This window comes from Nipponia nippon, unplaced genomic scaffold (genome assembly GCF_047370975.1).
Source record: "Nipponia nippon isolate SJK-2023a ecotype South Korea unplaced genomic scaffold, ASM4737097v1 scaffold_3, whole genome shotgun sequence".
NCBI lineage: Eukaryota > Metazoa > Chordata > Aves > Pelecaniformes > Threskiornithidae > Nipponia > Nipponia nippon.
Window position 1 is genome coordinate 9206 of NW_028262347.1, and position 24942 is coordinate 34147.

At 50.7% G+C, this 24942-nt stretch overlaps 3 long non-coding RNA genes across 3 annotated transcripts; all 3 read right to left on the reverse strand.

Annotated features, from left to right (window-relative positions):
* Positions 1-540: 540 nt before the first annotated feature.
* Positions 541-1131, reverse strand: LOC148054421 (uncharacterized). The gene is made up of 3 exons (XR_015707022.1): positions 970-1131; positions 812-874; positions 541-722 (listed from the first exon to the last, which is right to left on the reverse strand). It is a non-coding gene; the product is annotated as an uncharacterized LOC148054421 (long non-coding RNA).
* A 1504-nt stretch (positions 1132-2635) lies between these two features.
* LOC148054422 (uncharacterized) lies at positions 2636-3945 on the reverse strand. Its single transcript, XR_015706192.1, has 3 exons — positions 3849-3945; positions 2795-2847; positions 2636-2698 (listed from the first exon to the last, which is right to left on the reverse strand). It is a non-coding gene; the product is annotated as an uncharacterized LOC148054422 (long non-coding RNA).
* A 12920-nt stretch (positions 3946-16865) lies between these two features.
* On the reverse strand, positions 16866-18000 carry LOC148054423 (uncharacterized). The gene is made up of 3 exons (XR_015706176.1): positions 17893-18000; positions 17356-17477; positions 16866-17075 (listed from the first exon to the last, which is right to left on the reverse strand). It is a non-coding gene; the product is annotated as an uncharacterized LOC148054423 (long non-coding RNA).
* Between the last annotated feature and the right edge of the window lie 6942 nt (positions 18001-24942).

Consider the following 24942-nt stretch of genomic DNA (forward strand, 5'->3'; position numbering starts at 1 on the left):
CAACAGACACAGCCTGGAACCGCCCTGCCCGGCGCACGCTGCCATGGAGCTCAAGACTAATCTGCTCCCTCTAGCCGCCTAGACGGCGCTGTTCCCAGACAGACCTCTCCCCAGCACTACCTTTAAAACCCCATTCTGCAACGGCCAACCTTGTACCCTCCCTCCCCCAACCCCTCTCCAGCACTAGAGCCTCAACTTAGCTTGCAGACGGCCGCGAGGCTGAATCCATCCTTGACAAGGAAAAACCACACTCAGCCCGCTGGATTCATCCTGCCGTCGCCAGGTTCCTCTTCACCCTCTGCAAAACAAAACCGATGCCATCACAGTCACCACCACATCGGTCAACACAGACCTTTCCCAAAACAGCTGCCACTTCACATGCGTCGTGGCAGGCCGTTCACCTGCTCCCCTCCGATTCCGGAGTCCGACGCTGCAGCTGTCATCGCTTCCGGCACCTAGGATACCGAGAGACACAAAATTACCTTTGCGCTTGCAAGAAAACACCAGCCCCACGCTTCACCTCCCTACTACCCAGCTCACCTCAAATGCTCCTCCACTTCCAAAGGCAGCCCCCGCAGAACCTGCAAACCCTAAGAGAAACACTGCAACTCCATTGCCATACAATACTCGGCTATTAGATGCCAACCCGGCCCACCACCGCCTCACCTTCCGGGACCGCTCGTCAACATGCGGCGGCATCCCTCCGAGCCTGCATACGGCACCTGCAGAAACCCAAGCAGAGAGGCACATGCTGAGATACTGCCCGAAACCACAGCCTGCCCGCACCGATCCCCGTCTCACCCTCCTTTACCTTGACAGCTCGCCCGCCCCACCTTCGTCAGTTTGGCTTGCCTCTTGCAGGCTTACGCACCACCTGTAAGACCCAAACAACAGGAGTTGCTTATAACAGGACCAGCCACACACCACCTGAAAAATAACCACTACTTCAGCCTACCAGTCCCCACTCACCTTGCCCAAGTCAGCTCCAGGGCCCATATCCCACATCACTCCTCGCTTGGAACCTTCACATTAAATAAAAATAAAAAGAAGAGTTAGAAACACCATAATGTAGTCAGATAGGCACCAGTCACATGTTCCCTCTAGTACCTCAGCTACTCAGTCCAAGATGACTGTGCAACCTTTGCCTCAACAGTCTAGGCACAGCAACACATCAGCCACAGACGCTTATCGCTATTCCGCCAACCCCCTGACTCTACGCCCCCCGGGCAGGGCGGCTCCAGGCCAAGCACACACACACCCCGACACTCCACAGAACACTACAAACAACAGGCCTCAAAGACGAGAGAGAACTCTCGGCAACAAGAACGACACCCAGACCGAAGACGCCGTCGAGCAAGACCACCTGCGGCACCGTGATGACGATGTCAGGAGCCTCTAGGGCAGCCGCCAAAACAGAGAGGAACATCACAGCCCGTAACACAAAGTTACTCTCAAAACTGAGAGGACGTTGGCGCAACGAGCCCGGCTTCAAGACCTAACAACGTAAAGGATGCAGGGAAGAAACCCCCGTCCACTAAAATGGACGGCAAGAGAACAGAGCTGCTCACGCAGCCGGAAACGTCGCCGCAAAAGAGGACCGCCCGGAAACCTCCGAGACGCCAGACCGATCCATGCCGCACGCTTTAAACGCCAGAAAAGCAGCGCCCAATTGGCACTATGCCGACGAGTACAGGTGTTTCGACGCCAGGAATGGCACCTGAGGCATATGCCACCTCAGACACACCCTGCCCACCTTAAGCGCAAAGACGACATATAGACCCAACAAAAGTGTAAGACACAGAAGACACCACACAAACTACGCAACAACAGACACAGCCTGGAACCGCCCTGCCCGGCGCACGCTGCCATCGAGCTGAAGACTAATTTGCTCCCTCTAGCCGCCTAGACAGCACTGTTCCCAGACAGACCTCTCCCCAGCGCTACCTTTAAAACCCCATTCTGCAACGGCCAACCTTGTACCCTCCCTCCCCCCGACCCCTCTCCAGCACTAGAGCCTCAACTTAGCTTGCAGACGGCCGCGAGGCTGAATCCATCCTTGACAAGGAAAACCACACTCAGCCCACTGGATCCATCCTGCCGTCGCCAGGTTCCTCTTCACCCTCTGCAAAACAAAACCGATGCCATCACAGTCACCACCACATCGGTCAACACAGACCTTTCCCAAAACAGCTGCCACTTCACATGCGCCGTGGCAGGCCGTTCGCCTGCTCCCCTCCGATTCCGGAGTCCGACGCTGCAGCTGTCATCGCTTCCGGCACCTAGGATACCGAGAGACACAAAATTACCTTTGCGCTTGCAAGAAAACACCAGCCCCACGCTTCACCTCCCTACTACCCAGCTCACCTCAAACACTCCTGCACTTCCAAAGGCAGCCCCCGCAGAACCTGCAAACCCTAAGAGAAACACTGCAACTCCATTGCCATACAATACTCGGCTATTAGATGCCAACCCGGCCCACCACCGCCTCACCTTCCGGGACCGCTCGTCGACATGCGGCGGCATCCCTCCGAGCCTGCATACGGCACCTGCAGAAACCCAAGCAGAGAGGCACATGCTGAGATACTGCCCGAAACCACAGCCTGCCCGCACCGATCCCCGTCTCACCCTCCTTTACCTTGACAGCTCGCCCGCCCCACCTTCGTCAGTCTGGCTTGCCTCTTGCAGGCTTACGCACCACCTGTAAGACCCAAACAACAGCAGTTGCTTCAGAACAGGACCAGCCACACACCACCTGAAAAATAACCACTACTTCAGCCTATCAATCCCCACTCACCTTGCCCAAGTCAGCTCCAGGGCCCATATCCCACATCACTCCTCGCTTGGAACCTTCACATTAAAGATAAAAAAAAAAAGAAGAGTTAGAAACACCATAATGTAGTCAGATAGGCACCAGTCACATGTTCCCTCTAGTACCTCAGCTACTCAGTCCAAGATGACTGTGCAACCTTTGCCTCAACAGTCTAGGCACAGCAACACATCAGCCACAGACGCTTATCGCTATTCCGCCAACCCCCTGACTCTACGCCCCCCGGGCAGGGCGGCTCCAGGCCAAGCACACACACACCCCGACACTCCACAGAACACTACAAACAACAGGCCTCAAAGACGAGAGAGAACTCTCGGCAACAAGAACGACACCCAGACCGAAGACGCCGTCGAGCAAGACCACCTGCGGCACCGTGATGACGATGTGAGGAGCCTCTAGGGCAGCCGCCAAAACAGAGAGGAACGTCACGGCCCGTAACACGAAGTTACTCTCAAAACTGAGAGGACGCTGGCGCAACGAGCCCGGCTTCAAAACCTAACAACGTAAGGATGCAGAGAAGAAACCCCCATCCACTAAGATGGATGGCAAGAGAACAGAGCTGCTCACGCAGCCGGAAATGTCGCCGCAAAAGAGGACCGCCCGGAAACCTCCGCGACACCAGACCGATCCACGCCGTACGCTTTAAACGCCAGAAAAGCGGCGCCCGATTGGCACTATGCCGACGAGTACAGGTGTTTCAGACGCCAGGAATGGCACCCGAGGCATATGCCGCCCCAGGCACATCCTGCCCACCTTCAGCGCAAAGACGACATATAGACCCAACAAAAGTGTAAGACACAGAAGACACCACACAAACTACGCAACAACAGACACAGCCTGGAACCGCCTTGCCTGGCGCACGCTGCCATCGAGCTGAAGACTAACCTGCTCCCTCTAGCTGACCAGAGGGCACTGTTCCCAGACAGACCTCTCCCCAGCGCTACCTTTAAAAACCCCATCCTGCAATGGCCAACCTTGTACCCTCCCTCCCCCGACCCCTCTCCAGCACTAGAGCCTCAACTTAGCTTGCAGACGGCCGCGAGGCTGAATCCATCCTTGACAAGGAAAACCACACTCAGCCCGCTGGATCCATCCTGCCGTCGCCAGGTTCCTCTTCACCCTCTGCAAAACAAAACCGATGCCATCACAGTCACCACCACATCGGTCAACACAGACCTTTCCCAAAACAGCTGCCACTTCACATGCGTCGTGGCAGGCCGCTCACCTGCTCCCCTCCGATTCCGGAGTCCGACGCTGCAGCTGTCACCGCTTCCGGCACCTAGGATACCGAGAGACACAAAATTACCTTTGCGCTTGCAAGAAAACACCAGCCCCACGCTTCACCTCCCTACTACCCAGCTCACCTCAAACGCTCCTGCACTTCCAAAGGCAGCCCCCGCAGAACCTGCAAACCCTAAGAGAAACACTGCAACTCCATTGCCATACAATACTCGGCTATTAGATGCCAACCCGGCCCACCACCGCCTCACCTTCCGGGACCGCTCGTCGACATGCGGCGGCATCCCTCCGAGCCTGCATACGGCACCTGCAGAAACCCAAGCAGAGAGGCACATGCTGAGATACTGCCCGAAACCACAGCCTGCCCGCACCGATCCCCGTCTCACCCTCCTTTACCTTGACAGCTCGCCCGCCCCACCTTCGTCAGTCTGGCTTGCCTCTTGCAGGCTTACGCACCACCTGTAAGACCCAAACAACAGGAGTTGCTTATAACAGGACCAGCCACACACCACCTGAAAAATAACCACTACTTCAGCCTACCAGTCCCCACTCACCTTGTCCAAGTCAGCTCCAGGGCCCATATCCCACATCACTCCTCGCTTGGAAACTTCACATTAAATAAAAAAAAAAAAGAGTTAGAAACACCATAATGTAGTCAGATAGGCACCAGTCACATGTTCCCTCTAGTACCTCAGCTACTCAGACCAAGATGACTGTGCAACCTTTGCCTCAACAGTCTAGGCACAGCAACACATCAGCCACAGACGCTTATCGCTATTCCACCAACCCCCTGACTCTACGCCCCCCTGGGCAGGGCGGCTCCAGGCCAAGCACACACACACCCCGACACTCCACAGAACACTACAAACAACAGGCCTCAAAGACGAGAGAGAACTCTCAGCAACAAGCACGACACCCAGACCGAAGACGCCGTCGAGCAAGACCACCTGCAGCACCGTGATGACGATGTGAGGAGCCTCTAGGGCAGCCGCCAAAACAGAGAGGAACGTCACAGCCCGTAACACGAAGTTACTCTCAAAACTGAGAGGACGCTGGCGCAACGAGCCCGGCTTCAAGACCTAACAACATAAGGATGCAGGCAAGAAACCCCCGTCCACTAAGATAGACGGCAAGAGAACAGAGCTGCTCACGCAGCCGGAAACGTCGCCGCAAAAGAGGACCGCCTGGAAACCTCCGAGACGCCAGACCAATCCACGCCGCACGCTTTAAAGGCCAGAAAAGCAGTGCCCGATTGGCACTATGCCGACGAGTACAGGTGTTTCAGACGCCAGGAATGGCACCCGAGGCATTTGCCGCCCCAGACACACCCTGCCCACCTTAAGCGCAAAGACGACATATAGACCCAACAAAAGTGTAAGACACAGAAGACACCACACAAACTATGCAACAACAGACACAGCCTGGAACCGCCCTACCTAGCGCACGCTGCCATCGAGCTCAAGACTAATCTGCTCCCTCTAGCCGCCTAGACAGCACTGTTCCCAGACAGACCTCTCCCCAGCGCTACCTTTAAAACCCCTTCCTGCAATGGCCAACCTTGTACCCTCCCTCCCCCGACCCCTCTCCAGCACTAGAGCCTCAACTTAGCTTGCAGACGGCCGCGAGGCTGAATCCATCCTTGACAAGGAAAACCACACTCAGCCCGCTGGATCCATCCTGCCGTCGCCAGGTTCCTCTTCACCCTCTGCAAAACAAAACCGATGCCATCACAGTCACCACCACATCGGTCAACACAGACCTTTCCCAAAACAGCTGCCACTTCACATGCGTCGTGGCAGGCCGCTCACCTGCTCCCCTCCGATTCCGGAGTCCGACGCTGCAGCTGTCACCGCTTCCGGCACCTAGGATACCGAGAGACACAAAATTACCTTTGCGCTTGCAAGAAAACACCAGCCCCACGCTTCACCTCCCTACTACCCAGCTCACCTCAAACGCTCCTGCACTTCCAAAGGCAGCCCCCGCAGAACCTGCAAACCCTAAGAGAAACACTGCAACTCCATTGCCATACAATACTCGGCTATTAGATGCCAACCCGGCCCACCACCGCCTCACCTTCCGGGACCGCTCGTCGACATGCGGCGGCATCCCTCCGAGCCTGCATACGGCACCTGCAGAAACCCAAGCAGAGAGGCACATGCTGAGATACTGCTCGAAACCACAGCCTGCCCGCACCGATCCCCGTCTCACCCTCCTTTACCTTGACAGCTCGCCCGCCCCACCTTCGTCAGTCTGGCTTGCCTCTTGCAGGCTTACGCACCACCTGTAAGACCCAAACAACAGGAGTTGCTTATAACAGGACCAGCCACACACCACCTGAAAAATAACCACTACTTCAGCCTACCAGTCCCCACTCACCTTGTCCAAGTCAGCTCCAGGGCCCATATCCCACATCACTCCTCGCTTGGAACCTTCACATTAAATAAAAAAAATAAAAAGAAGAGTTAGAAACACCATAATGTAGTCAGATAGGCACCAGTCACATGTTCCCTCTAGTACCTCAGCTACTCAGACCAAGATGACTGTGCAACCTTTGCCTCAACAGTCTAGGCACAGCAACACATCAGCCACAGACGCTTATCGCTATTCCACCAACCCCCTGACTCTACGCCCCCTGGGCAGGGCGGCTCCAGGCCAAGCACACACACACCCCGACACTCCACAGAACACTACAAACAACAGGCCTCAAAGACGAGAGAGAACTCTCAGCAACAAGCACGACACCCAGACCGAAGACGCCGTCGAGCAAGACCACCTGCAGCACCGTGATGACGATGTGAGGAGCCTCTAGGGCAGCCGCCAAAACAGAGAGGAACGTCACAGCCCGTAACACGAAGTTACTCTCAAAACTGAGAGGACGCTGGCGCAACGAGCCCGGCTTCAAGACCTAACAACATAAGGATGCAGGCAAGAAACCCCCGTCCACTAAGATAGACGGCAAGAGAACAGAGCTGCTCACGCAGCCGGAAACGTCGCCGCAAAAGAGGACCGCCTGGAAACCTCCGAGACGCCAGACCAATCCACGCCGCACGCTTTAAAGGCCAGAAAAGCAGTGCCCGATTGGCACTATGCCGACGAGTACAGGTGTTTCAGACGCCAGGAATGGCACCCGAGGCATTTGCCGCCCCAGACACACCCTGCCCACCTTAAGCGCAAAGACGACATATAGACCCAACAAAAGTGTAGGACACAGAAGACACCACACAAACTATGCAACAACAGACACAGCCTGGAACCGCCCTACCTAGCGCACGCTGCCATCGAGCTCAAGACTAATCTGCTCCCTCTATCCGCCTAGACAGCACTGTTCCCAGACAGACCTCTCCCCAGCGCTACCTTTAAAACCCCTTCCTGCAATGGCCAACCTTGTACCCTCCCTCCCCCGACCCCTCTCCAGCACTAGAGCCTCAACTTAGCTTGCAGACGGCCGCGAGGCTGAATCCATCCTTGACAAGGAAAACCACACTCAGCCCGCTGGATCCATCCTGCCGTCGCCAGGTTCCTCTTCACCCTCTGCAAAACAAAACCGATGCCATCACAGTCACCACCACATCGGTCAACACAGACCTTTCCCAAAACAGCTGCCACTTCACATGCGTCGTGGCAGGCCGCTCACCTGCTCCCCTCCGATTCCGGAGTCCGACGCTGCAGCTGTCACCGCTTCCAGCACCTAGGATACCGAGAGACACAAAATTACCTTTGCGCTTGCAAGAAAACACCAGCCCCACGCTTCACCTCCCTACTACCCAGCTCACCTCAAACGCTCCTGCACTTCCAAAGGCAGCCCCCGCAGAACCTGCAAACCCTAAGAGAAACACTGCAACTCCATTGCCATACAATACTCGGCTATTAGATGCCAACCCGGCCCACCACCGCCTCACCTTCCGGGACCGCTCGTCGACATGCGGCGGCATCCCTCCGAGCCTGCATACGGCACCTGCAGAAACCCAAGCAGAGAGGCACATGCTGAGATACTGCCCGAAACCACAGCCTGCCCGCACCGATCCCCGTCTCACCCTCCTTTACCTTGACAGCTCGCCCGCCCCACCTTCGTCAGTCTGGCTTGCCTCTTGCAGGCTTACACACCACCTGTAAGACCCAAACAACAGGAGTTGCTTATAACAGGACCAGCCACACACCACCTGAAAAATAACCACTACTTCAGCCTACCAGTCCCCACTCACCTTGTCCAAGTCAGCTCCAGGGCCCATATCCCACATCACTCCTCGCTTGGAACCTTCACATTAAATAAAAAAAATAAAAAGAAGAGTTAGAAACACCATAATGTAGTCAGATAGGCACCAGTCACATGTTCCCTCTAGTACCTCAGCTACTCAGACCAAGATGACTGTGCAACCTTTGCCTCAACAGTCTAGGCACAGCAACACACCAGCCACAGACGCTTATCGCTATTCCACCAACCCCCTGACTCTACGCCCCCCTGGGCAGGGCGGCTCCAGGCCAAGCACACACACACCCCGACACTCCACAGAACACTACAAACAACAGGCCTCAAAGACGAGAGAGAACTCTCAGCAACAAGCACGACACCCAGACCGAAGACGCCGTCGAGCAAGACCATCTGCAGCACCGTGATGACGATGTGAGGAGCCTCTAGGGCAGCCGCCAAAACAGAGAGGAATGTCACAGCCCGTAACACGAAGTTACTCTCAAAACTGAGAGGACGCTGGCGCAACGAGCCCGGCTTCAAGACCTAACAACATAAGGATGCAGGCAAGAAACCCCCGTCCACTAAGATAGACGGCAAGAGAACAGAGCTGCTCACGCAGCCGGAAACATCGCCGCAAAAGAGGACCGCCCAGAAACCTCCAAGACGCCAGACCGATCCATGCCGTATGCTTTAAAGGCCAGAAAAGCAGCGCCCGATTGGCACTATGCCGACGAGTACAGGTGTTTCAGACGCCAGGAATGGCACCCGAGGAATATGCAGCCCCAGGCACACCCTGCCCACCTTAAGCGCAAAGACGACATATAGACCCAACAAAAGTGTAAGACGCAGAAAAGACACCACACAAGCTACACAACAACAGACACTGCCTGGAACTGCCCGGCGCACGCTGCCATCGAGCTGAAGACTAATCTTCTCCCTCTAGCTGACCAGAGGGCACTGTTCCCAGACAGACCTCTCCCCTGCGCTACCTTTAAAAACCCCATCCTGCAATGGCCAACCTTGTACCCTCCCTCCCCCGACCCCTCTCCAGCACTAGAGCCTCAACTTAGCTTGCAGACGGCCGCGAGGCTGAATCCATCCTTGACAAGGAAAACCACACTCAGCCCGCTGGATCCATCCTGCCATCGCCAGGTTCCTCTTCACCCTCTGCAAAACAAAACCGATGCCATCACAGTCACCACCACATCGGTCAACACAGACCTTTCCCAAAACAGCTACCACTTCACACGCGCCGTGGCAGACCGCTTACCCGCTCCCTGCCCATTCCGCAGTCTGACGCTGCAGCTGTCATCGCTTCCGGCACCTAGGATACCGAGAGACACAAAATTACCTTTGCGCTTGCAAGAAAACACCAGCCCCACGCTTCACCTCCCTACTACCCAGCTCACCTCAAACGCTCCTGCACTTCCAAAGGCAGCCCCCGCAGAACCTGCAAACCCTAAGAGAAACACTGCAACTCCATTGCCATACAATACTCGGCTATGAGATGCCAACCTGGCTCACCACCGCCTCACCTTCCGGGACCGCTCGTCGACATGCAGCGGCAACCCTCCGAGCCTGCATACGGCACCTGCAGAAACCCAAGCAGAGAGGCACATGCTGAGATACTGCTCGAAACCACAGCCTGCCCGCACCGATCCCCGTCTCACCCTCCTTTAACCTTGACAGCTCGCCCGCCCCACCTTCATCAGTCTGGCTTGCCTCTTGCAGGCTTACGCGCCATCTCTAAGACGCAAACAACAGGCGTCCCTTATGCCTGGACCAGCCACACACCCCCTGAAAAATAACCACTACTTCAGCCTATCAATCCCTGCTCACCTTGCCCAAGTCAGCTCTGGGCCCATATCCCACATAGCTCCTCGCTTGGAACCTTCACATTAAACAAAAAAAGTTAGAAACACCATAATGTAGTTAAATAGCTACCAGTTTCATGTGCCCTCTAATACCACATACCAACCCACCCTCTTTACAGCACTGACCTCATTTCTCCTTCGTGTCCCTGGACAACTCATCCTTCTGCATCTTGAAAATAATTAGTATTGAACATGTCACCTGGATCCTGAGCAATAGCTTAACAATTCCAGAGGTCTTGTTCCTATTTAGCAATACCATCTACAGGCCAACCACAGCCTGCTATTAAAAGAAATATTTAACTCAAATATCAGGCCCTACACATATAAGCCTTAACACCTTTGAGATTCGTTCTGCTCAAGTAGCGCTCTAGTGGTCTCCGAGACATCTACCTTCATCCCCTTAGCACCTGCCAAGCACTACAGTAATTCTCGTTCTCACCCACTGCCGACAGCTACTCAGTACAAGATGACCGTACAGCCTTTGCCTCAACGGTCTAGGCACAGCAACACATTAGCCACAGATGCTTATCGCTATTCCACCAGCCCCCTGACTCTACACACCCCGGGCAGAGCAGCTCCAGGCCAAACACACGCAAGTACACACCGACACTCCACAGAACACTACTAACAACGTGCCTCACAGACGAGAGAGAACTCTCAGCAACAAGAGCAACACCCGGACCGAAGATGCCGTCGAGCAAGACCACCGTGACGGCTATGTGAGGAGCCTCTAGGGCAGCCCCAGTAAAAGAGTGGAACGTCACGGCCCGTAACGCAATGTTATTTTCAAAACTGAGAGTATGCAGGCACAACGAGGCCGGCTTCAAGACCTAAGAACGTAACGATGCAGGGAAGAAACCCCCGTGCACTAAAATGGACGGCAAGAGAACGGAGCTGCTCACGCAGCCAGAAGCGATGCCGCAAAAAAGGACCGTCGGAAACGTCGAAACGCCAGACCGATCCATGCCACACATTTATCGCCAGAAAAGAAGCGCCCGACTGGCACTATGCCAATGAGTAAAGCGTTCGAGACGCTAGGGATGGTGCCCGAGGCACGTACCGCCCTCCTTGGGTGCAAAGACGACATCGAGACCAAACAAAAGGTGTAAGACGCAGAAGACACGACACAGACCATTCAACAACAGACACAGCCTGGAACCGCCCTGCCCGACGCACGCTGGCATTGTGCCAAAGAAAAACCTGCTCCCTTTACCTGCCTGGAGGGCACTGTTCCCAGACATACCTCTCCCCTGCGCTACCTTTAATACCCCTTCCTGCAACGGCCAACCTTGTCTCCTTGCCCCCTTCCAAGTGCCAGCCCCTCAACTCAGCTGGCAGACAGCCAGGAGCGTGATTCCATCCTGGAGAAAATACACATCAGCTAGCTGATATTTTCCCCACATTCCCCAAGTTCCTCTTCATCATCTGCAAAAAATTCCCACACCACCAGCAGTAAGCATCCCAACAGCAGACGCCTACCTCTTCCGCATCGCTTTCATCCTCGGAAGCGCCGTGGCGTTCCGCTCGCCTGCTCCATGCCGATTCCAGAGACGGAGGCTGCGGCCGTCGTTCCTTGTGGCACTAAAATGCTCAGATACACAAAATTACCATTGTGCTTGTGAAAAGTCACCAGTCCCGTGCTCCTCCTCCCCACTACCCAGCTCGCCTCAAATGCTAATCCGATTCCCAAGGCGGCCTCCGCAGAACCTGCCAAACCAAAGAGAAAAGCTTCGTCGAGTCGCGGCACGACACTTTACTCTCGGGCACAAACAGGCCCGCGACCACCTCGCCTTCTCGGACCGCTCAAAGCGCTGCTTCGCTCCTCTGATACTACATGCATCATATGCAAAAAAAAAAATCAAAGCGAATAACAGATGCAGAGATACTACCCAAAATGAGAGCCTGCCCGCACCGATTCCCATCTCCTCCTCCTGTACCTTGGCCGGTTTCCAGCACTGCCTCTGCTGTTTTCAGGTTGCCACGTCGAGCTGCAAGTACCGCCTGTAAAACCCTAACAAAGCGTGTTTATAGCTTCACCCACAATAAGACACCTGAAAACTAACGGCTACGCCAGCCCACTAGTCATCGCTCGCCATGCCCGAGTCAGCTTCGGTGCCCAGATCCCACATGGCCTCACGCCTTCAAACAAAGAAACACAAACTGCAATCGACTCATACAGCTAGCGGTCACATCTTGCCTCTAACACCGTACGCTGACCCGCGTTCTTATGGCACTCACCTCACCGTCGCCTCGCACGGCTGGTGCTTCTGCACCTGCAAAAACAATGACATCGAACAAGTCACCCGGATACCGAGCGAGAGATCAACCGATTCCGCTACTCTTGTTCCCATTCGGCAATACCATCTAGAGCCCAAGTACACCCTGCCATTAAAAGAAATAAGTAACTCAAATATTAAGCCCTACATATACAAGCCTTAACACCTTTGAGATTCCATTTGCTCAACTAGCAGCACTCTAGCATTCAAGCCGAGTCTCCCAGACAGCTCCCGTCATCCCCTCGGCACCCGCCAAACGCTACAGAAATGGTCGTCCTGCCTGCTGCCGATGGCCGCTCGCTTGGAAATAGGCCGTACCGCCTTTGCCAAAACAGTCTAGGCATATTAACATTAACCGTCGCTCTTCGTGCTAATCTTCCCCGGACTCTACCATCGCTATGCGCCCAGGCGAAGCGGCTCCAACCCGGACGCGTACGCACACAGACCGACGCTGCGCACAAACGCTACGGATGACGTCACCCAGATATCTAAGAAAAACTCTTGTCAAAAGGAATGAATCCCGGCCCAGAGATGCCAACGGGCTATAAGATCAATGGGGCCGTGAGGAAGAACCTACAGCAGCCCCACAAGTCAAATACCATCGCCAGTGATCAAGATATATAAAAAAAGATATGTCCGTAACTGGGATGACGGAGGTGTGAGAAGCCAGGCTTAAATACCTAAGAATGTTAGGATGCAGGGAACAAGTTGCAGAAAAAGACTCTGGGAAAACAGACGGCTCTCGAGCGGCGATGCTGATGCCGTCTTAATCGCCATCGCAATAAGTTACCGTCCGTAAACTTCTGATACGCAAGATACGTGTAACTGATCCACATGATAAACTTAAATTCAAGAAAGGAAGGACTCTGTTACCATTACGCCGATGAGCTGACGCTTACGAGACCCTGGGTATTGCGATGTGCCCGCCAGACGCAGAAGAACAGAGACATCATGACGTGATTAAGGTATGGTATGAGACACAAGACGGACTACAAAGACTACACAGTAACACAGACGCAGGCTGGACCTGCCCTGCCCGGTAGGCAGTCATGTTTTACACAAAGAACCCCGTGCCCCCTCTGCCCGTACGTGCATAATCTCAAACCGCCTTCTCCGCTACACTGATTTTATAATGCCTGCCCGCCCCGGCTGCGCTTCCCCCACCCAGCCCATCACCTGCACAAAGATAGCTTTGGCCCTCAACTTGCCTTTCAGAGGGCTGGGGGTCAGAAACCATCTTTTAAAACAGACCACATAGGCTACCCGAGATGTCACTGCAGTCACCCAGATCCTCTTCATCATCCGCAAACACGGAGTGCCATCGCTCAGCGTCACGCCAGTCAACGCTGACCTCTTCCGCAACGACGCCTGCCTCGGAAGCACCTTGGCCTTCCGCTCGCTTCTAGTCTAACGCCAGATGTTGCGGCCAGCATCACCCGTGGCGCCTAGAAACCAGAAATATAAAAACAACCGTTGTGTCTGGACACGGTCACCTGCTCCAACAATTCTACACCTCAAAATAAACTGCTGCTACACTTGATGTTCATCACCCACCTTGCCTGATGACCTCAGGCCAGACCTTCTGATTTGCATGTAGTTTTGCGAGTCGCTTTACACTTTCAAAACAGAGCACTAGCTAGGCACATAGGCGCCGACAGGGGCACGTTCCCTCCGTCGCTGCGTGCCGACCTTCCTTCTCGCAACGCTCCGCTCGCCTCATCCCTTCGGTGTCCAGCTCCCTACTATGCATCTGCAGCAACAATAAAACAAAGTCGACCGGGTGCTCACAAATACCCTAGCAAACAGCGAACCTTCCCCATTCTGACTTCTTCACTCTGCTAACCTTGTCGATTCGAGCTTTACGCTGTGACCTGCCAGGCTGATGCAGCGCCATCAGTGAGTTACAAAAAAACCAAGACAGACAGAAATACCCATGAGAAGTAGACGCTGACCTCTTCTTTCCCCTACCCCAATAGCCACATGCCGGACTCATCCTTGCCCCCAGCCTCCTAATGCGGCTCCGCTCGCCTCCCGTGCCACGCCTCGGGGGTCGGCATCCATGTCAGGCACCTGCTCGTGTAGTCGGTCTGTCTCCAATGACTCGGGAACCGTAACCTTCGATGCCGGCTCCGCCTCGGGAGATTGTGGAGACACACGCAGATGTTACATACTGCTTTCCTAAACAGAGAGCCCACCATGCAAATCCCTTGGACCAACTTAGGTACTCAAGCAACACAGAGAGCCCAAAAGCACAAATCCCAGAACGATCGATCTCAACCTCCATCGTGGCCCACAACGCCGTCTGCTCACCTTCGCTGTCACTCCTCGCTTGACTGCGCCGCTTAGCCCAGACCTATTGCTTAAACCGCAAGATTAAGTCAAACCACCCACCGACACGCAAAAATTACGCTTACTGCCAAATAACCCCAATATAGGCAAAGACCGATGATAGGCCACACACCAAAAGAGCTACAAGTAGCAAATGACCGTGGCTTGTGTAAAGACAGACTCCTCCTTTACGGAGAACTAACTCCTAAAGGACTCCATGAGCCGCAGGACGGAGAACCCCTCGGTAGACAGCACGCTCGCATAAGAGCGCCGACATGTACGGGACAGGACGCTGGGCTGCCGGAAGCTACTTGTGTACGCAACGCTACTATTAGATAACTCTGCACTATAAAGCCTTAAGCTGAAACTGCACAGTAGTTACAGGAGACCTGACAGCAGACAGATGCTGAACGTGACTTGATGGTCACAGAATCTCATGGAGACGGGCGCCAAAAATCTCACGGAGGCCCCTCAGACCCAAACGCTTCATGAGAGATGCTTCTGGCCAAAATACGAGCTCAATGAGGAAAAGCCAAAGGTGATGCGGAGCGAGCTATTAAAATCTCTGTACAGAAGCACGCATTACTTGAGATGGCAGGATGGTTCTGCCAGGTCAGTCGGACCCAAGCACCGGGTTCTAATGCCTGTCCAGTGCTGTCCGTGATATTTCTCACGGCCTGCCACGTAACAGACGGGTCGCCCATCTGGGACCACGTTTTGCATGTCCCAGCCCCTCCCCACCCCCGTGATGAAAATCAAAGCGAACAACTAAGGACTCTACTTAATCACCTCGGCTTCTTAAAGAAGCTTCCTTCCTCTGCTGACGGTCAACACAGACAGCCTGGTGCTGTTCCTCACATGCGGGCTGGCCCTCGGATGCCTCTACTGCCAAAGGAAGAGAAAATGATTACGCTCCTACAACACGCTCCATCCTCTTGTTCTTCGAGAAGTCAAAAGAAAGCTACCATCCCTGACCGCTACACAACAGGAGTCTGTGCAGGAGATGGCCGAGCCCAGCCCCACAAACAGCAAAAAAACTCTATGACCCTGCTTTGCCTTGCGGCAACAGCACCCGCCATCAGAGGGCCCCAAACCCGTTTGGGACTCCCTAGGAAATTCAGATACAATTAGTTCAAAACACCTGGCAAATAAGATACAACCTAAAAACACATGTACCCCACCTTATCCCAAAAACCACTCAGATAGCCCGCTTCCTCCCACACAAAACTCACATCTTCAACAAATACACAGAACAACGTGACACCAAACATAACAAAATCCTTACCCTCTGACACACTCTGAAAGGTATTAGCGCACCCGCATAATAAATACTCACGCCATCGACCCGCGTACCGACTTCCTCAGGGCCAGACCTGCAAAGACAGGAGGAATCCTGACGTTACCTCCCCAGATGTCCCCAGAGCTCCGCTCCCCTCTCTGCTGCTCCCATCGTGGGAAAAAGCTGGTGAGGATAACTACAAAAGGAAACACAAAAAAAGAGAGGAAGGAGAGCCACAGGGACCTGGATGTCAAAAGACAACCTGACCTTACCTGCAGGAATACACAACAGAAATCCTGCAAAAAAACTTCTAACCAAAAGCCAGAAAATATGACAAACCCAGGAACCTCCAAAAAACCAGAACATTGCACCGCGCAGCAACAGAGACTGCCCGATGGATGAAGCTGTGAGGACAAGAGGTCCGCCGCAAAAGCGGCTCGAGACCCTTGAGCCCGATAACCTACAAAGCCCCAGTGGGAATTACAACGGCAGTCCGCCGATGGAAAAACCACAACAGCGTAACACGGTGACTCAAAGATCTAAAATGGACACCGTACGACTACAGAAACCGGTGCTAAAAACACTATAAACAAGAACATCGCTGTCATGACCGACACTAGAAAAAGCCTTATGGGACACTTAAGGAAAAAGGCAAAAAGAAAACCAGAAAAAGCTCGCACGCCCAGGACTGTGGTAAGACACACCCTTCCCTGGAGATTTTTAAGAGCACAAATACACATCCTGTTCTCCAAGAAACATGAGGGAAGACAGCGACGCAAGCCTGCACTGGAAATAAGTGCCTAGTCAATGCCTCTAAGTTAGAATTTCTGTGACATCCCGATGGATGGTGAAGGGACAGAAGCAAAAATTAGCTCAGCGAATGAAATAAGAGGCACGGAGGAGCAGAGACCCGAGACTTCTGGAGGGTATATTTTGATGTACGTTAATGTACCCAATGCAGGGCCAAACATCAGACAAGTCTCGTCTCAGAAAACTTATTCCTATGCAGAAGCCCGGACAGTTTACGCTGCGTCTCTCGTGACTTCCTCCCATCTCCCGTCGGCTGTGGAAAGACAAAACCAGAACAGACCTGATCAAAAACCAAGTTCAACTGCATAACCCTTCTGAAAAAAAAAAACAGTGAACCTACCTCCCTTACCCAACCATCCCCCGCTCCCAAAACTTTGAAAAACCCCTTCTCTTCTCCTGAACCCGCAGGGAAGGAAAGCCACTCCTTCCCAACAGCTCCTGCCCTGTATTCGCACCCCTGAACCTCCCATGTCAGCTGCTCCTCTGGAACTGCTCTTCTAAGCTGTACCCCACATTCTGTAAGCTCCCCTTACCTTTCATCTTCCTGTAGACTCCAGGCTCTGCTACAAACCCGCAAAATCAGTGAAGTCCTCATGCTTATGATCTATGAGGTACCTACTGCAAGCCGTAAAGGTTCTAGGGACAACGTGGTACTCTGTCAGCAATTAAGAAAGATGATGGACCGTTCCGTACTCTGAAAAACACTATGCCTTATGTACCTGCTGCTTTCTTGAAGAATGTTAAAACTCCATATGCATATAGATACAAGATGCCCACCTTAAGCGCTGCTAGATCATCTCACCGTCAGTCCCATTATGAAAAGCTATCGAGAACTTACATGGCAGAACTAGTGAAGAAAACAAAGTTCTATCTTCAATAGAGCCAGTAATTCCAAAAACATACAACACAAAATAAAAAAAAGAAAATCCAAGCTCAGACTATTAATCCATCTTACCGCTCCTAAACACCCAATACAATACTGAGGAGGAAAAAAAAAAAAATAAATCTGCACACAAGTCTGGCTTTTACTATACATGATGCTGAACCTCAACTAGTCCCAAAGCCCTTACCTCAAACAAATGCTTCTGCTTCTCTCAATATCAAAACACACCTACTCAAATAACTAAAGCAGATCAAAATCTGGAATTGACTGAAGGAACAGCAAAACACTAACACCACTGAAACCCAAAAGCAGAATGAGTTGCCTGAGTTGAGGCTGTGGCTCATATACCCCTGGCCCCGCCCACCACCCTTCCCACACTCACCTGGGAAAGGGGAGGGACAAACCACCAGATGGCATAAAGGCTGCCGGAGGAGCAGCAAGGAGGTTTCTTCTATGCCTTAGGTTTTCAATGTGTAAAGGACTTAAATGGGGAAAGTAACCCTTACTAGAAATGAGAAGATCTATTTTTTTACAGCAACAGCATCTATCGCATTGGCAACGTGACCGGGTAAGGAATTAAATGTATTTTTTCTGGGGTGCAGATAGAATGAGATAGACCTCCTACCAAACTACGTAAGAAAGAAACCCGTTAAACTCGTTAGCGACATTATTGCCAACAATTACATGCTTTAGTTTCCCATGAAAAAAACAGGATGTTATGGAATTACGCTTCGTTGCTAGTGAAACCGCGTGCGCTACTTAACTTCCACCAAAAGTACGTTCCAGATAGAACTGAATGACAAAGCATAATTAAATCCCATAAAAATCCTTTTTCGAAAATTCCTCCGGTCGCAAAGTAAATTATTTACTGTAAATCACCAACGGTTCAGTCACCTCATCGGTCTCTCCGACGGACTCCCTTAATAGAACTAGATGAGTCCTAAGAGACGAAAACCACAAAAATCCCATAGAAACACAAAAAACATCTCAGAGGCCGTATGAGGCAGCTGAATGAATGCCTAAGTAGCTAGAACAAATATAAATTGCAAAACACAACAAAAAAAACCACGGGAGATCTGTCAATAAAAAGAGGGGAAGACTATTGCCTTCTCTGAAAAACTCAAGAGCAGATCTGAACTGATGGTAGATGTCTTTGGGGTACCAGCCACCAAATAGAAACGTACCGTAAGATAAAAAACCAAAGGGACTGCTGCGGAGCATGAAGATGGCTTTACAAAAGGTTAGGCAGAAGGAGAGGCATCGTCGCAGGGATCGGAGAGGCCCCGAGGGGGCCAGAGAGACCAAAGTAGTCTCGAGGACACAATGAGCTCTAAAAGGAGTCACGCAAAAGACGGATGTCATCGGGGACCGAATGGAGGCACGCCAAATGGGTGAGAGGACGGAAGGACCGACCAGGGTAACGGAGGTGGACTCGGGAAGGGCTCGGAGGGGAAAAGAGGTGCACAAAGCTCCCTGCTGAGCTAAAACGGGGCTCTAGGGCGTAGGGGGTATCTCGCGAGAGCTCGGCAACGGAGGAATCCCGAGGGGGCCTGAGACACCAAAGAAGCCTCAGAGGTATCAATGAGGAACTCCGAGGAGGATTTCAACAAAGTACAGATGTCGTCAGGGGATCAGGGGCTGAACGAAGGCATCCTAAATGGCAAAGAAGAAGATAAGAGGGCTCTAAAGCGCACCAAAACAAAAAAAATTGCACTGGAGCTAAAGTGCTACGAGACTGCTGTGCAGTATGAGAAAGGACTCGGAAGGCATCGTTATATAGAGTAGAGGAATTATGATAGGGCAGGGTAAGAAAAAATGGCTTGGAGACACAGCGAGAGCCTCGGAGGCTCAGGAGAACATCTTGGCAAACTCCACGTGACTAAGTGGGAGAGGAACCGAAGGAAGACGCCCTCGACGGCAGAGAGACGAAAGAGCGCTGGTAGCAAAGAAAGACGGGAGGCTCCGACTGAATGAGAGAGATGGGAAAGGAGATATGGTGCTACAGGGTGCCATAGAGAACGAGGAACATCTCGGGAGGCGTTGTGACTGTGGGGAGAGGGGTGTCGAGGGGGGCTGACAGGTGAGAGGCGGCTTGGGACGACAAGGAGGAACTTGGGTGATTGTCCGAGTGGAGTACCGATGGCCTCGGGTGGCCGGAGACTGAACGTGGGAATCCTAGATAGTATAGAGGAACGAATGACTGCTGCATGGCTCAAAGTGCTACAAGAACGAGGTGGAGCACAAGGAAAGGTCTCTGGAGGCATCGTGAGCAAGAGAAAAAAAATGTCCTGAGGGAGCAGAGAAACAGAAAAAGGATTGGTGACATGACAATTAAATCCGGAGGGGATCTGAACCAACTAAAGTTGTCATCAGACAGCCGGGGAACGAATAGAGGCACGGCTAGAGGAAAGAGGCCGGGATAACTGGGCCGGTCACAGATACGGACTCGGGAAGTCTTCTGAGGGAACGAGAGGGGCGTGAGGTCCGCTACGAAGCTAAAGGCACGCTAAGGGTGACCTCGAAGTCATAGATAGGCATCGTGACGCCGTTAGAGGGGTCTTGAATGGGCCGGAGAGACCGAAGAAGGCTCGGGACACGAGGAAGACGTCTGGAGGGGATCGGAACTTTAGCTAGAAAATCAGGTGAAAAGACCGACTTAAAAAAAAAACCAACACCTAAAAACCTAAGCCAAAAATGGGAATATACTTTTTAAAAAGCATCTGTAGTTTTAAAATAACTTCATGCTGACATCGGATTGTGCAAACTAAAAAAAAACTCATTCGTTTCTCTCTAACAAAAGACAAATCCCCCGGATAGTTTCCTTTTAGCCTATTGTATCTGTAGACACGATTTCAAAACTAACAGATGTAAAGTCAAGAGAGAAAAAGTTACGGCATCTGCACAACATACTTCCTACAAACAGCTGCTGGAGGGAAAGTAAAATATAAAAGTAATAAAAAAAAGGAAGGTTCCACCCAAAATCTCAGATGTCCTCGGGGAGGCCAGGGACCAAATGGAGGCACCCTAGATGTCGCACAGGACGATAAGAGCGCTTGGAGGCACAAACGAACCCCATTAAATAAGGCATCGAAAAAGGTTCCTGGGGAACGAGAAGGGCGCAAAGAGCGTTACAGAGCGAAAAGACGGCTGTGGGGCACGAGGACCGCCTTGGTAAGCACAATGATGGCAGAAGGGGGGTGTCGAGAGCGAAAGAGAGACAGAAAAAGGATCTGGGTTGCAATGCGAAACGCAAGAGGGTGCCCTAACAATGTACTCACGTATGTCCCCGGGGGATGAGCGACTGAACAGAGACATCCTAGATGGCAGAGAATAAGGTAAGAGAGCTCTGGGGCTCAGACAAAGCCTGAGCAAGGGTTCTGTCTGAATGGGAGAAACACAAATAGCGCTACAGAGCTCAAAGGGTGCTGTGGGTCTCGGGGGGACATCGTGACAGGAACGGGATGGCTCCGTGAGATGGGGGAACACGGACGTAGAAACAAATGAAGATTCGCCGAGGCGATGAAGTACGCGGGAGAGGATCCGAAGAGAGCACGGATGTCCTCGAGAGACCGGGTACCGAACGGAGACATCTGACGTGGCGGAGCGGAAGGTAAGAGTGCTCTGGGGCAAAATGAAAGCCTGTGGAGGAGTTATCTCTGAGTAAAGCAAAATGTTTAAAAGCGACGGTGATTAAAGAAATAAGGAAAAAAATAATAGAGACGGTGAACTAAAACAGAGAGGTAGAAGTAAAATTTGAAAAGAGAGGGCATTCAGGAAAGACAAGAAATAATTACAACATAAAGACAACGAAACACAGACAGTGAATGGGATAAAAGACACCAAAATTTTAAAAGCGACGGTGATTGAAGAAATAAAACATTTAAAAGTAGCATTGCTAAACTAAAACAGAGATGGAGAAAGAAAATCTAAACAGCGATGGCAAAGAAGCAAAAAAAAAATGTAAAAAAAGAGAGCAGAGAGAAAAAAAGGAGGCATAGAAAGAATATTTAAATAGCAAAGGGGATTAGGGAAATAAAGGTGAAAAACAATAGGGACAGGGACATAAAACGGAGATGATGAAAGAATATCTCAAAAGCATGGAAACAAAGGAAAGATAGGAAATAATTAAAAAATGAAGACGCTGAAATGAGGACACTAAATGGGATAAAAGGAGACAGACAAGTTTAACAGCAATGCTGATTAAGTAAAAAATTTTTAATAAGCTAGAGCAAACTAAAACGGATATGTAGGCAAAAAATGTAAAAGGCAGGGCTACTAAGAAAACACAAGATACAAAGAAAAAAAGGCAAAATAAACACAAGGAGTAGGATCAAAGCAGAAAAACAGTTAACAGTACAGCAATTGAGGAAATAAGGGCGCCTCCCAGCTTCTTCACTCAAGGTCCTTGAGCGGTGTAAGCGCTACTTAGCGACAAACAAAACGTCAGTGCGTTACCAACATTGTTCTCATCCTCAATCCAAACCGCAGCACTGTGCCAGCTACTTGGCCCAGCCCCATCTTCGCTTCATGGGTCCCACCTGGGCTGCCCTAGCTGGAACCCATCAGGAACTGAGGCCATCACCCCAGCCCCACAGCACATCACTGCATCCCCTGGACCCAACCGCAGCCGCTCACCCGGAGGCCAGGGGCTGGAAACACATCTGGGGTCACAAAGGAGGCAGCAAATGTTTGTTCCTTCACGCCCATCAGAAATCCCAGCAATGAGCTGGTTACGAGGCTTGGTGCCCAAAGGCAGCGGGACAGAGGGAAAAGAGGGACGAGGAAAGCAGAAGGAAGGATGGAGGGAGGTAGAGAAGAGGTGTAGGACAGGGAGCCAGAAAACGGGATACTGGGAACAAGAGAGGGACGGGGAACCGCACAAGGGTGTTGAGAGAGAGAGAAATGGAGTGCAGCGAGGAGGAGGATGGGGAGATCCCACAGGAACAGGGAGCAACAGGGGGCAGGGGAGAGAGACAGAAGGGACCGAGCGGGACAACAGGAACAGCAGAGAGGCACAGAGAGAATAAGAGACACACAGGCAGCGGCGGGGCGGGGCGGATAGTAGGGAAGTACAAAAGGGGGAAAAAGCAGAAAGAATTAAAAAAAATGACAGGAAGTTGGATAGAGGCAGTCACAGAAATAGAAATTAAAAAGCAACAAACATAGGCAAGAATTAAAAATTAGAGAATGTAAGACAGAGCGAGAAATAGAAAGGGAACAGGACAGAGAGGCAGGAAATGTAAAAAATTGTTAGAGAGAGACAGATTTGAAAGGGAAAATAAAAAACAATGGAGTACAGGAAACACAGGAAAGAAAAATGGGACAGGGAACTAGATAAATGGAGACATAGAAATAAGACGTTAAAAGCAACATGGCACGTGACAGGAAAGTATTAAGAATAAGGGAAAGGGAACTAGATAAATGGAGACATAAAAAGAAAATTGTAAAAGCGACAGGGTAAGGAAAACCAGACAAAATTAAAAACAGGGAGAGCAAACTGCGTAAAAGATGAGAGAGAGAAAAATTCAAAAAGGATGGGACAGGAAAGAATTAAAAAACAGGGATAGGGACCTTGATAAAAGTAGACCTAGAAGGAAACTTGAAAATGCCAAGAGGTACAGCACAGTCAGCAAAGAACTAAAAACAGGGACAGCAAACCAGATTACATATGGAAACAAAATTTTAAAAGCCGAGGGATAAAGAGAGGGGAAAATGAAAAAAATAGAGATGGCAATCTAAATAGAGACATACGAAGAAAAGAGGTGAAGTGAAGCACAGGCTGGAGGACAGACAGGAAAGCATTAACAAATAAGCGCATTGGATGGGATAAAATTAGACATCGGAAAAATAAAAGCCACATCTCTTAGGAAAGACAAGAAAAAACTACAAAATAAAGAAAGGGGGACAAAGAGAGAGACGCATACAAAGTAAATTTTAAAAGCAACGGGGTACACAACAGACCGAAAACTATTAAAAAGTAAGGATAGGGAGCTTGATCAAAGTAGATGTAGAAAGAAAATTTCAAAAGCAACTGGGTAGAGGACAAACAGAAAGAAAATTAAACACGGAGGCAGCAAACTAGATAAAAGTAGACATAGCAACAAAAATTTTAAAGCCGAGGTACTAAGACAGGAAAGAATTAAAGAAATAGCAACAGCGAACCAAACAAATGCAGAGAGACAGAAATTGTAAAAAGCGACCGCACTAAGGAAAGATGAGAAATAATTAAAAAATAATGACAGTGAACGGAATAAAGGTAGAAAATTTTTAAAGCAACAGAGTTTAGGGAAATAGAGGAAAAAATTTAAAAGTAGGGGCACTGAACTGAAACGGGGACATAGGAAGAAAATTGAAAATCAAAGGCGCTAAGGAAATAATTAAAAATAAAGACATCGAAGGGAAAAATGTAGACAGGGAAAGAACGTTTTAAAAGTGATGGGTATGAGGGAAATAAAGGGAAAAATTAAAAGATAGGGACAGCGAACTAAAACAGATGTGGAAAGAAAATTTAAAAAGCAACGGCACGAATGAAAGAAAAAGAAATAATTTTTTAAACAACAGCAAAGGGAATAAAAGTGGGCATAGAAAGAACATTTAATAAGCAGAGGGGAACTAGGGGAATAAAGGGGAAAAAAATTGAAAAATAGGGACAGCAAACTCAGAGATGGAGAAAGAACATTGAAAAAGCGAGGGCACTAAGGACAGACAAGAAATTATGAAAAGAAAAGACAGCAAAATAAAGACTGCAAAGGGAATAAACGTAGACAATTTTAAAAGCGACAGGGATTAGGGAAATAAAGGGAAAATTATGAGATAAGGAGAGCAAACTAAAACAGAGATGTAAAAATAAAATTTTTAAAGTGACGGCACTAAGACAAGAAATTATTAAAAAAATTCAAAGGTAATAAAAGTAGGCATAGAAAGAAGATTTAATAAGCAGAGGGGAATTAGGGAAACAAAGGAAAAAATTAGGAAATAGGGACAGTGAACTAAAATAAATGCAGAAAGAAACTCTAAAAAGCAAGGGCACTAACAAAAGACAAGAAATTATTAAAAGACAAGACAGCAACATAAAGACAGTGAACGAGGTAAAAGTAGAAAAATCTGAAAAGCAAGGGGGATTAGGGAAATAAAATGGAAAAATTTAAAAATAGGGACTGAACTAAAACAGAGATGTAGAAAGAAAATTAAAAGCAAAGGCACTAAGGCAAGACAAAAAATAATTTAAAAATAAAGA